The following is a 7,286-nucleotide window of genomic DNA, read 5'->3' on the forward strand; positions in this document are numbered from 1 at the left end:
TAGTGAGTGAGTGAGTTTGGTTTAACCCCTGATGGAAGAGTATCTTTAGTGACCCAGGTCGTAGACGTGTACTACTCGTTTGATTCCTACGAGCAAGCAGATTCCAATTCTAACGGACAATGATACAACAAACAAGATTCATATGAAATTATTTTTAATAATGTCTGGTTAATTTTATATATAATCTGCGATATTGTTAGAACGCTTTTTATGTCCTTCGTTGAGTGAATCGTACATTAATCACTGACAAGTTCAAGGAATATATATTTCTTGATTAAGTTTATTCTCTGTGTCACAATACACCAAATTCCATTGCTGACCGCAATACCAAACATCTCAGATATACACTTGCAGTATCACTCATAATTACAACCTTGGTTGTGAACGCTGGTTTACCCCCATAGCTTAATTACCCAGACTCGCATATAAATTCTCAAGGCAGTATACCATACATCTCAAGGCTTGCTAGACGACGATGATAGTCTGCTAACAATGAACAACAATCAGGACTGGTAAACGTGCGTGCTTCGCAACCATTTGTTCAGTACAAGCAGAACCGTGCTGACTCGCGCAATGCTAAAGTCTAACAGCTAGCTGTTTATACAACGCAAGATCTAAAACGACTCAGATGATTTGCACATTAGTTCCAAAAGTCATTTACATGGGAAACAATACGTAAATAGCAATTTCAATGACGATTCACAGAAAGGGACGTTTAATATTGAAGTGTATCCGAGATTTGACGGACAGCACTGGCATTCAGTGACCGGCCTCTGTAATTTATTGTCTCAGACATGGAATATCGCCTACCCTGTTATCATTCTTGCTTCCAATCACAGACATCCAGGATGGTTCTCGTGGGCATCTGGCATTAGGGAACTGCCTCAAATTGTCCAAACACTTGCTATGCGACTATGTTCACCTCTGACTGGTCGTTAAATATTTGAAAAGTCATTGAACGTGTTCCTTGGATTCATATAACAATGGATTAAAAATTAACTTTGATCAATTCTGCATCATAACAATGGTTCTTATGCCTATAGAAAAAATCCAGCTTTTATACTTAGCTGTGTGAATAAAAGAATATGATTCTGAAGCTTAAGAGCTGGCAACTGCAAATTTCAGTTTCTTAACCAAAGGATATTTGTGAGTGAGTGAGTGAGTGAGTGAGTGAGTGAGTGAGTGAGTGAGTGAGTGAGTGAGTGAGTGAGTGAGTGAGTTGAGTGAGTGAGTGGTTTTACGCCGCTTTTAGCAATATTCAAGCAAAATCACGGCGGGGGACACCAGAAATGGGCTTCACACATTGTACCCATGTCGGGAATCGAACCTTCGGCGTGATGAGCGAACGCTTTAACCACTAGGCTACCCCACCGCCCCGATATTTCTTAGGATGTCCATGTTTACGCAATAGTATTCGTGCACGGGTGTTGTATTTTTTTTATAATCAAAGGCACACTTCGATTGGACAAATATATTAGCAGTTCATAGCAGCTTTCGAGTATGGGAAAAAGTCTGAGACATCTTTGAATGGACATACATGTTAATGTCGTGTTTTAAGGGGAATCTGAGTCTTTTGCGCTCTGAATTATCAACTCTATTGTTTAGTGTTATTATTGTGTATGGTATTCATGTATTGTATGTCTTGATTGGACACTCATGTCACAGTAGGTGTGTAGTGTGAATGGATTTAGTGTGGTTATTGTGTATGGTATTCATGTATTGTATGTCTTGATTGGACACTCATGTCAAAGTAGTTGTGTAGTGTGAATGGATTTAGTGTGGTTATTGTGTATGGTATTCATGTATTGTATGTCTTGATTGGACACTCATGTCAAAGTAGTTGTGTAGTGTGAATGGATTTAGTGTGGTTATTGTGTATGGTATTCATGTATTGTATGTCTTGATTGGACACTCATGTCAAAGTAGTTGTGTAGTGTGAATGGATTTAGTGTGGTTATTGTGTATGGTATTCATGTATTGTATGTCTTGATTGGACACTCATGTCAAAGTAGGGGTGTAGTGTGAATGGATTTGCTTGTTTGTTGTTTAACGCCGCACTCAGCTGTATGACAATTACAGTAAAGTACGGTTATAACGAACTCAAAGGGCTACTTATTTTAGTTCGTTATAACCGTAGTTCGTTATAAGCATATATACAGCACAACAACAGCAAATAGTCGGGACCAAAAAGTAAGTTCGTTATATCCATAAGTTCGTTATAAGCGTGTTCGTTATAACCGTAGTTTACTGTATTGTATAGCTTCATCTTCGATCGGGGGCGGTCGGGTAGCCTAGTGGTTAAAGCGTTCGCTCGTCACGCCGAAGACCCGGGTTCGATTCCCGACATGGGTACAATGTGTGAAGCCCATTTCTGGTGTCCCCCGCCGTGATAGTGCTGGAATATTGCTAAAAGCGGCGTAAAACCATACTCACTCACTCACTCACTCATCTTCGATCGTAGAGATACCAGTGTATTTATTGACATATGGTGATTCCTTCGTGGTATTGAAATGCATTGTAGCATGTAACTTCTTCCAGTGGTATATTTTGGTAGATGCATCCTTTACCACGAGGTTCACAACAGACATTGTTTGTTCTTTGATATTCCAGCTGTATGACGGCAGCCTGTAAATAATCAAGTCTGGAAGAGTGTGATTTGTATGATCCTTTGACTAGATGGTTAGTTTGACTGACTGAAGAAAATCAACACTTTGTGTTGAAGAAATCATTTCGAAGAACAGCCGAACGCTCTACAGAGGGAAGACAAATTATTAAACTGTAAGATTCTGAAACAGATGCGTTATAATTAACACAGGGCATTAAACATATTATTGTTTGTTTGTTGTTTAACGCCGCACTCATCAATATTCAAGTTGACGGCGGTCTGTAAATAATCAAGTCTGGACCAGACAACTGAGTGATTGATATCATGAGCATCGATCCAAGCAGTTGGGATACCATGACAAGCATCAACCAAGTCAGCAAGCCTGACCACACGATCCCGTTAGTCGCCTCTTACGACAAGCGAGGGTACCTCTTCGAAGACCTATTCTAACCCGGATCTTCACGGGTCTAATATGGATGAAGTTGGTATTCATATAATTATGTCCTGGTTGGACGCTCATGTCCAAATAGTTGTGTAGTTGGAGTTTTGGTGTTCATATCATACTAAGTCAGAATGAATATGGTCGAGTGTTTTGTGCAAGAAGATGCTCATATTGTAGAGTATTGGGTTTTTCTTTTATTGAACCTTTGATGGTCAATGCATATTATACTAAGCGTTTGGGGGATTCGAATATAGGGTTTATAGCGTCGGTATTTATTCTTTCATTAGAGTATGTGAGTGAGTATGGTACCACGCTTTTTTTTACCAATATTCCAGCAATATCATGGCGGGAGACCCTAGAAAACTTTACACATATAGGGAATCGAACCCGGGATTTTTGTGTGCCGATCGAAAACTTTAAAACTTAAGCTACCCCACCGCTCCGATACGAATATGTACATAAATATACACATTGATGAAAAAATAGGTAATGGCAATTTTTGTTTGCAGTTTTAATACCTGTACCTATCATGCCACAAGCTCACCCTTACGTCCACCTGATAAACAACTATGAAATCTAAATCGACTTTTATCTTAATAAAAGAAAACAGAATCCATACTAGTAATATTGTTCCCGGTTTCAAGATTACTTACATGAAATCATTTACTGAAGGACACATCCTGCTAGTATGACATACATAAACTCTTCGGGTTAATTGTGTAAAGATGTGCATTCATCTGACACTTCGATCTGTAATGATACCAACCCACTTTTCCATTTCTCAGATACCATGTCTCCTGGCACCATCAAGAGGACGCCTAATGTTTAACTCTTCAAACCTCTATACTGGAACCTTGGCCATTAATTGCTGATCAGGTTACTCTCATTCCTATGTTTGTTAAAATGCTATCAATGGTCGAAAGAAAAGGCCTTAATTTGGGATATTTGAGTCCACTTGAAAAGGAGAGGTTTCAACTTTGATTTGGAAGGTAATTGACCAGGTTCATCTCGTCACAAAGGAGTCCGACATTTCGGACATTGAACATGGAGGGATGCGGAGACTGGAAGACTCGGACAGAAAGGGTAGAGTGTTGAAAAAGTAAGAGATATTGAAGAAGGGAAGGCGGGTGACATGACAGTTTATCCATTATTGTCATATAATATAATGCATCTCCATAACATAAACTGGAGCAAATAGTGCATATGTCATCTGTATGATCTGATTTTGAGAATTAAAAAAATGCGCTGTATAACTTAGAGACGTCACGATTAATAATGATATAATATAACAACAGATTTGAGAGAGAAATGTCTGTTCGCAAAGATGAGGGTGACAATATTCAACTCAAAATTCAGTGATAAGCGCATGTTGGTTTTTTCAGACATCTTTCTGAATTTAACCTGTCATATAAACGAGATCCAGTATCTCTGGATATCTGTTACACGTCAGTAGGTAACTTAACATAACACATATTATACAACCATCAACTCATATTTCGGGGACCGCCTCCGTGGTCTTGTGGTAGAGCGTCCGCCCGGAGAGCGGAAGGTCCGGGGTTCGATCCCCGGCCGCGTCATACCAAAAGACGTGAAAAGATGGTACTTGTTGTTACCCTGTCTGGCGCTCGGCATTAAGGGGCTAAAACAAGGACTGGTCGGCTCGGAGTCAGTATACTGTGTCCGAGTGGGGTATTCATGTTAAACTGCGGCATGGTATCTCAGTGAGCTAGCACTATCAATCGGCATCAGTCCGGACTAGTACAAGCAGCCACACAAACACACACACGTACATGCACGTCGCTATATAAGTGCAATAATCTTGGACGCGACGTTAAACCCAATTTCACCTCACCTCACCTCATATTTCGGGAACTATATTTCATCACCTTGCGACATCACGGCAGTAATGGAGCTGAAGGTCTTCATAACAAAATGTTATTGCGCCGAGTCTGAAGTAATTGTTTCTTAACTGCAGACAATGAATGTTTCTGACACACTGGTTTAATGTTCTATCACAGACGGAGATTCTATTCCATCTTCCTGTTTTCATGGGCAGGCGGAGGACAAAAATGCAAAAGAAGAGTATTGTTAAAATCGTATGGAAAGGCATTATTCTCACTAGGTTAGTTTATTTTGATAAAGTGTAAAACATCTTCGTCTTTGGGGCGGTCGGGTAGCCTAGTGGTTAAAGCGTTCTCTCGTCACGCCGAAGACCCGGGTTCGATTCCCGACATGGGTACAATGTGTGAAGCCAATTTCTGGTGTCCCCCGCCGTGATATTGGTGGAATATTGCTAAAAGCGGCGTAAAACCATACTCACTCACTCTTCGTCTTTGTTTCATTCTGTTAGGACCACTTATATCTGACTGTCATTGATTATATTGATGGAAAAAGTAAGTGAAGACATAAGAATATATTAAAGCTGCGTTCAACATACATTCTTCTGGTGATTACAATGAAAAGTAATGAGATGTACATGTACTGACGGTCTCCTGATTGTCGAACATTCTCTGGTTGTGTCCGATCAGGTAATGTTTGTTTGTCGTTTAACGTCACACTCAGCAATATTCCAGCTACATGACGGCGGTATGTAAATAATTAAATCTGGACCAGACAGTCCCGTAATTGACATCATGAGCATCGATCTACGCAATGGGGATGAGATGACAAGCATCAACCTAATTAGCGAGCCTGACCACCCGATCCCGTTAGTCGCCTCTTACGACAAGCAGAGTAGCCTTTTACGGCAAGCATGGGTTACTGAAGACCTATTCTACCCCGGATCCTCACGGGTCATATGGACATCACGTCAAACACATTGTATGTTTGTCCTTATTTATTTTCAGCAGTATATTTGTATATTTAATTTAGTGTATATTATTTGACTTTAATACACACAGGGGCCACGGATGGCCCAGTCGTCTAAGACGCCGCAATTAGCTGTGCAAACCTGCGTCCCTTGGGCGCGCCAGAAACCTATAATTGTGGGTTCGAATCCCATTCACCCTGGTTATGTTTCTAGGTTTGTCAGCACCATACCCTTGCTGGTGGGCTTCACCAAAGTAGTAAAAGTCTGAGACCTGCAACACTGTGAGCTTTCTCCCGCATTAAGCTGACACGCCATGATATACCTGGAATATTGTTCGAAGCGGGGTTAAACCCAACTCACTCACTCACCCTCTTTAATACATGTAAGATTTGACTTCCCGATGGTAGGGGCATCAAATAACTTTTACCACCACGATTTGATGTCTACATTATTTGCTATTTGCTAACAGCACTCGGAACTTTTCAAATCTTTGTCACAACAACGTTTCCATTGTGGCAATCGGCTTATAGTATCTTCTAGGGAACGAAATGGGCAGTTAAAAAGGCATTGAAGGCTAGAAGTTCGCTGACACACTATGTATGAACTCCTGGAAGCATGTTTTCTTTGCTGAATGTAAGCGCGTAAAAGATTATGTGATGAATAACATGTTGTTAGTTTGTATATAAGAGAGATGGAGGCTGCTGATAGATGGTTTGTTGCCATCAAACTACAATATACCTCTACTGTATATGTTGATGCTGGAGACAGCTCACCCTTGAGACTTCGTTTTATCCGATTTATCGACGCATGCGACCATAATGCTGGGTCAAATAATGAATAAAGATCATTTCTGCCAGGATCGTGTACCACATGGTACACGGAGTTACTGAGTTAGTGAGTGAGTGAGTGGGTTTGGTTAAACGCCGCTTTAAACAGTATTTCAGTAATATCACTGAGTGTCAGTTTAATATGGGAGGAAAACCCGAAGTTATGTAGATCTCGGGTGTTTACCACTTTGGTGAAACCCAAGAGTATGGTGCTGAAGAACATAGATACATATTCAAGACAAACAGGGATTTGATCCCACGATCCTAGGTTTCTGGTACGCCCAAGGGACACAACTCTGCACAAGAAATTGCGACGCCTTAGACGAGTATCCGTGCCCCTCGAGTTAATGTCGTTCCTCTGCATTATTCACACATAAATTGATCCCTCGTGATGACATATCATTTGTGGGTGAGAGGGCATCAGCCCAATATTTTAGGTTGCTTAAAAACATTGCAGCTATTCGCAAGCATCTTCTTTTGGGAAGCAGCGCTACGTCATATTTATTCCGTCATGTTTTATGCCCGTGCAGTATCACGTTAGTACTGGAAGGGTGATACGCAAATGTGTTGCATTGCACAAAAAGGCCAAATAATCATCACCCA

Source organism: Haliotis rufescens, unplaced genomic scaffold, assembly GCF_023055435.1.
Source record: "Haliotis rufescens isolate VD_foot unplaced genomic scaffold, xgHalRufe1.0.p SCAF_2, whole genome shotgun sequence".
Classification (NCBI taxonomy): domain Eukaryota; kingdom Metazoa; phylum Mollusca; class Gastropoda; order Lepetellida; family Haliotidae; genus Haliotis; species Haliotis rufescens.